We start from the raw sequence: 6753 nt of genomic DNA, 5'->3' as shown, positions 1-6753 counted from the left end.
AAATGGGTCTCCCCTTAATATGCGCATGCGCATATAACAAGTTAACGTTGTTTTGCAAGGACTTTGAAAATCGAATCGACGCCATCTTGTTGGTGCGAGTTTTGACGTTTTGGGGTTTTTAGCATGTATTTGATGATGTTTTGTAAATATGAAGTTCACAGTGATGGTACTTTTGTTGCTGTCATGTATTTTTTGGCACGAAACGCTCCTTCGATAGACTGAAGAATGATTGCCTCCGTACTCGGTACTCCCCAGTACCGGCGAATCCATTGCTTTAGCGAGGCAATCCCACCGGCGGCCCGTTCTAATAGCTGGGTGAGAGCACAGCGCTCGAGAGATATTCAGCTCTGGGACTATCGCCCCATAAGCCAAGTGTACATAAGCGAGAAACAACCGTCGCTTATGTACACTCGTCTATGGGGCGAATAGTCCCAGAGTGAATAGCTCTCGAGCGACGGTGGTGAGAGCGAGGGAACGCTCTGTCCTTCTACCTCCATGTCATAACAAACTAGCGTCGTTTTATGTTGATGTACTGTTCTTTCGACACAGCGATAACTTTTAGTTTTCTGTTGCTTATTTTGGGTAATTTCGACAGTTGTGCATTGATTTTGACATCATTGTTGACTTCGATCGCTAAAGACAGTGTGTGCATGCTTATGTTGACCGATTTACTAAGGAAGTACGCGCACTTCAGAATCACGGCATAATCCGACATGGTATAAATTTGGCATGATCATCAGATCATACATGATCCGAGATTGCACTTTAGCAAGGTCACGATAACTAATGTTGTTTGTTTCACTGTCGTTTAATACCTATATTTCCACTAAAAGACCATTAGAATTTCCTCCTGGCTACTTTGAAATCGTGCACTGGCATGCATGTAGTTGTCAACATCACTATGCTTGAATGTAGTAGACTCTTTATATCGACTGTCACTGCATATTGCATATGTGTGCAAGTCACTCCATATCATATCAAAAAAATGTAGTATTGCGACGTTTGAGCTGCCAGAAGCCAGAATTTACGGTTTACGAGAAAGTTATCTTACATGTAAAACTCAGTTCCACTGTGAACAAAATGCAAGCTATGTTGTATATAACTATCGTGAATAGCATAATATTTTGTACCTATCACCGTGTCAGAAAATCAGAAGGAAACAACCAGTCAGACAAACTGTGGTCAGGATGATACTGTCCAATTTTAATATTTGTCTCTCGGCACACACCAGATACTCATGACTGTAAAACAACATTTCCATATAATTGTATATTCAGTTTTTATATTTAATTTGCTTTTCACCATATTGTATGTCCTTCCCTGCACTACATAATTCAAAATTAAATATTGTTTTTGGCCTATACATACTTGAGGGGTAAGCTTATTTAGTCTCATACATTAAAGATGCACTGTTGACATACAGAGTCCAAGCTTTTTATCATTGTATTGTAGATAGGTGTACACTCCAAATACTAAGTACAAGTGTGGTGAGTGTAACAAGCAAATGTTTTTTAGTTAATGGCCCAAATTTATTTCCTATATGATGGACAATAAATACATGTGTAATCAATGCCAACAGTCCAGTTTAAGTAATTTGGTTTAGATTAGCCATTGGCTAAATTTTCTCCCCTTCTATAAGTTCACCGTTTCCTGTTTTAGATATTGTTGATCCTATTGAGTCCCATCTCTAATTCTCAATTCACTTTCATATCAGGGTTGTTTATACTTAGAATCCACACTTGAACTTATGCTGGAGCAGTAACCAACCAGTTCAAATAACTTTCATTTATGTCCAAACAATTTGACTTTTAACCAAATTTCACATTATGGCAAATAATAAACAGTAAGGAGGTACAAAGGACGTCGGTGCCCCCCGGGCCCCATGTTGTTAGTATTTTATTAGCTTCGATATTTACTTTACACTTACTACCATTACAGTATATTTTATTTACTCATTACATTACTCTTTGGATTTACTTCTTACATTTCTACCATCAACAACCATTACAATATATTGCCTGCTTGATTGTTCAGTGTTTATATATTGAATAAAATTTGTTTACAGTTAAAATCCATACTTGTCCCATGTCACTTTTCCCCAGCTGTCAGCTACAAATACCAGGTGGCTATTCTTTAACATTGAAGTGCAGGCACAATCAACAACCTCTCCTCTATGTCAGTATGTAGAGCTAACCCATTCAAACTCCCATATGGCCAAGAGTATATGCGCGTGTGAAAACTCTTCTTATAGGTTTGAGATTGCCTGAGTTTGAGTTTGTCTGTATGTATATGATATGATTGGCGGGTGTGTGTGCTGCAAAAACTCCACAGCCGCAGCACCTACCCATTTAGTATTTAATGTACAGGTGTCACCCAGAGATAGAGTAGTTTTACAATGTGCCAGTTGTGATCCAGTGCCATTGGCGCTATTTTTCAGTCTCTAATGGGTCTTATTCCAGGAAACATCTTGGTAAACTAAGGATATTTTGAGATCGGTTTATTAAACATTTGCAGCTATTGGGGCTTTAAAGAGTGGGCAGAACGCATAGTCATGGAGTTTCACCTCAAATCACATTTGCTGGTTCGCTGAGCTGTCCATGGATGAAAGGGTAATAAATTTGCAAGTTTTTTTTGTTGTCCTTTGGCCCAAAGTACTAATGTGATGACGCGGCCTCTGTTGTTGCATACAGTGGGCCGTATGCTGTGGACGCAGGTATCTCAGAAACGCTTCAGTAACTTTTTCTGAAATTTCGTCTGGTGGTCACTTTGGCATGTATCTCAAACGGTCTGTTTTCTTTTTTGATTGAATCATTTTAAAGTCACTTTTTTAGCTTTTTTGTGAAAACCACTATTTTCAATTTTTCCTCAAAACCACTGATTTGATTATTGTGATGTTTGGCATGGGTGTTCATATAGTTGAAATGCCGTCAGAAATGTCCAAAATTTGGTGATACATGCCTTGTATTATTTTTAAACAATATTTTTATACATTTTTATTTTATATTTACTTGATTTTGACTCACTTTCGCTAAAGCTACCGTCTGCGCATGCGCACAACTTTAGGACAAAATCTGAGTTGAAGAATCGAATCGGCGCCATCTTGTTTCTCGGTCTTGGCACATTTTTTACATTGTAAACGTTTTACTGTGTATTTCAATATGTTCTATAGTTATGAAGTTGACAGTGATGCACTTTAGCGGCTGTAGTGTATTTTTTGGTACGAAAGGCGCCTATGATCGACTGAAGAATGATGGCCTCCATAGGCGATAAACACTGGTACCGGCAGGCATATCAGTTCTACTGAGGAAGTAATCCAATGGCCCGTATAGGTCAGGGGCTCACTTAGGGGAGAACCACTTGATTTCTGGGGGGGGGGGTATGGAGGATTTTGAGAAAAAAAAATTGTCACCAGGTGAAATAAAAGAAAAAAATGAAGCCTGTAATGGCTTCAGAAAAGAAAATTCTCATAACAGACAGAAATAAAAAAAAGGAATTGTCACAATGCAGTTGAATGAGCAAAATTTTGGAAACTTCATTCTCATGTATTCTTTGCTGGCATGCTGCCATAGGCAAATGTTTTTACCACAAGCAATTCTTATGTGTTTTTTTCCAGCACTTATGATATAAGCATTCACTACTTTACACCTCAGTGCATTCGATGTTTTCCTTCCCTTTTCTGACCCAAGAAATCATATTTCAGGATTTCTGCTGCAATATCTCAATGGTATAGGCAATATCTAGATGGGACTATTTAACCTCTGTAAATTGTGAAAATTTAAAACACAAGACAGGAGTCAATAAACTAGTTTTAAAACCAATACATTATTCTCTCAATATAAATATGTTACAAAGATTAAAAGTTGACAATGAAAAATTGAGGAACAACAAATATAATGAAATACAATGTGTGAGCCTTGTTTCTCTGACCACAAAAGATAACATCTCCCCTGAGAACTTAAAAGGAATTGACTGTTTTAAAGAAAAGCAGGTATAGTACTGATCACAGTTGATTTGCCAAAAAAGTGTTCTATAATTTAAAGTTGTATATACTAGACTTTCCATTTTGTTTTCATTTGTTGGAATGTAAAATGAATATATAAAACCATCCTGTGATATGTGAAATACTGGCTTAAATTTGAAAAATTGCACTGCTACTCCATTTGATAAAAAAAATTGATGCAGGTCTGACAGTAGAAATAAAAAAATGCTGTCTCTCTGAAAAAAAAAGTTCCCATACCCACTTCCTGCATACCCCCCAAAATCAAATGGGTCTCCCCTTAATATGCGCATGCGCATATAACAAGTCAGCGTTGTTTTGCAAGGACTTTGAAAAATCAAACCGACGCCATCTTGTTTCTCGGTCTGGTGCGAATTTTGACGTTTTAAAGTTTTTAGCGTGTATTTGATGATGTTTTGTAAATATGAAGTTCACAGTGATGGTACTTTTGTTGCTGTCATGTATTTTTTGGCACGAAACGCTCCTTCGATAGACTGAAGAATGATGGCCTCCGTACTCGGTACTCCCCAGTACTGGCGAATCCATTGCTTTAGCGAGGCAATCCCACCAGCGGCCCGTACTAATAGCTGGGTGAGAGCGAGAGAACGCCCTGTCCTTCTGCCGGTGTCTTCTACCTCCATGTCATAACAAACTAGCGTCGTTTATGTTGATGTACGGTCCTTTCGACACAGCGATAACCTTTAGTTTTCTGTTGCTTATTTTGGGTAATTTCGACAGTTGTGCATTGATTTTGACATCATTGTTGACTTCGATCGCTAAAGACAGTGTGTGCTTATGTTGACCGATTTACTAAGGAAGTACGTCGCGCACTTCAGAATCACGGCATGGTAATTTGGTAATTTGACATGATCATCAGATCGTACATGATCCGAGATTGCACTTTAGCAAGGTCACGATAACTGTTGTTGTTTGTTTTACTGTCGTTTAATACCTATATTTCCACTAAAAGACCATTAGAATTTCCTCCTGGCTACTTTGAAATCGTGCACTGGCATGTAGTTGTCAACATCACTATGTTTGAATGTAGTAGACTCTTTAGGGACCGTCTCAGATTGTCGCAGAAGTTCAAGAAACGAAATTTCTTCGTTTAGATCAAAACCCCCTCCTCCCTCCCCCTAAACGAATCTTCAAAAGTGCGAAATGTTCATGTCTGCTTTAGAGTACAATGTTGCCACATTACACCATTAACAAACCGAGGCTTGGTCTACAATGCCTAATCCAGCACTTGCAACTGCAGTAACATCCGAGTAATCCATTATCGTCATACGGTTGAGGCGATTTACCCAAAATACGGATATCCCTCACTTGTTATAGGAAACCCTGTCCAGTTCTGGCCGTTCCAGTATGCATTGACTGTTTGATTGCGTTGTCGCAGACACTTGCTTTGATTCCTTACAGCGAATTTGGGCTTCGGTTATATCTGAGTCTGTTTACATGGTGGTTTTTCCTCACCAGGTAGACATATAGCTAGAGTCACTCCGGCGAGAAACTTCGACATGGGGGCCAAGGCGTGTTCAATCATATTAAAACGACTATGACCAGGTGCATAACAAGTGAGAATAAAGACATCTAGTTTAGAGTAGACGCTTATAATTAGCACATTTTAAAAAATGATACTTTTTGTCTTTGAATAATTTGATGAATGAAAGGTTTAGGATACAATGTTACTATCGGTAAATTGTGTTTTGGGAACAAATGAGATGGAAACAGTTACAAAGTTGTTGGCACAAAAACACACGAAAACTTGTGATCACAAAATAAAAGTGCGAAAGTGAAGTTCACTAATTCAATGGAGGTCAAACCCCCCTCCCCCCTAAACGAATAAATTTCGCTTTTTGAACTTCTGCGACAATATGAGACGGTCCCTTAATGAATATCGACTGTCTACTGCATATTGCATATGTGTGCAAGCCACTCCATATTATATCAAAAAATGTAGTATTGCGACGTTTGAGCTGCCAGAAGCCAGAATTTACAGTTTATGAGAAAGTTATCTTACATGTAAAACTCAGTTCTACTGTGAACAAAATGCAAGCAATGTTGTATGACTATCGTGAATAACATAATATTTTGTACCTATCACCGTGTCAGAAAATCAGAAGGAAACAACCAGTCAGACAAACTGTGGTCAGGATGATACTGTCCAATTTTAATATTTGTCTCTCGGCACACACCAGATACTCATGACTGTAAAACAACATTTCCATATAATTGTGTATTCAGTTTTTATATTTAGTTTGCTTTTCACCGTATTGTATGTCCTTCCCTGCACTACATAATTCAAAATTAAATATTGTTTTTGGCCTATACATACTTGAGGGGTAAGCTTATTTAGTCTCATACATTAAAGATGCAGACCTACAGAGTCCAAACTTTTTATCATTGTATTGTAGATAGGTGTACACTCCAAATACTATATACAAGTGTGGTGAGTGTAACAAGCAAATGTTTTTAGTCAATGGCCCAAATTTATTTTCTATTTGATGGACAATAAATACATGTGTAATCGATGCCAAACAATCCAGTTTAAGTAATTTGGTTTAGATTAGCCATTGTCCATTATATTACAATAGTTTGTGGCTAAATTTTCTCCCCTTCTGTATTATATAAGTTCACCGTTTCCTGTTTTAGATATTGTTGATCCTATTGAGTCCCATCTGTTATTCTTTATTCACTTTCACACATATCAAGGTTGTTGATACTTAGAATCCACACTTGAACTTATGCTGGAGCAG

The sequence above is a fragment of the Ptychodera flava genome, unplaced genomic scaffold, assembly GCF_041260155.1.
Source record: "Ptychodera flava strain L36383 unplaced genomic scaffold, AS_Pfla_20210202 Scaffold_57__1_contigs__length_852473_pilon, whole genome shotgun sequence".
Lineage (NCBI taxonomy): Eukaryota > Metazoa > Hemichordata > Enteropneusta > Ptychoderidae > Ptychodera > Ptychodera flava.
Note: the sequence above shows the minus strand (reverse complement) of the source record.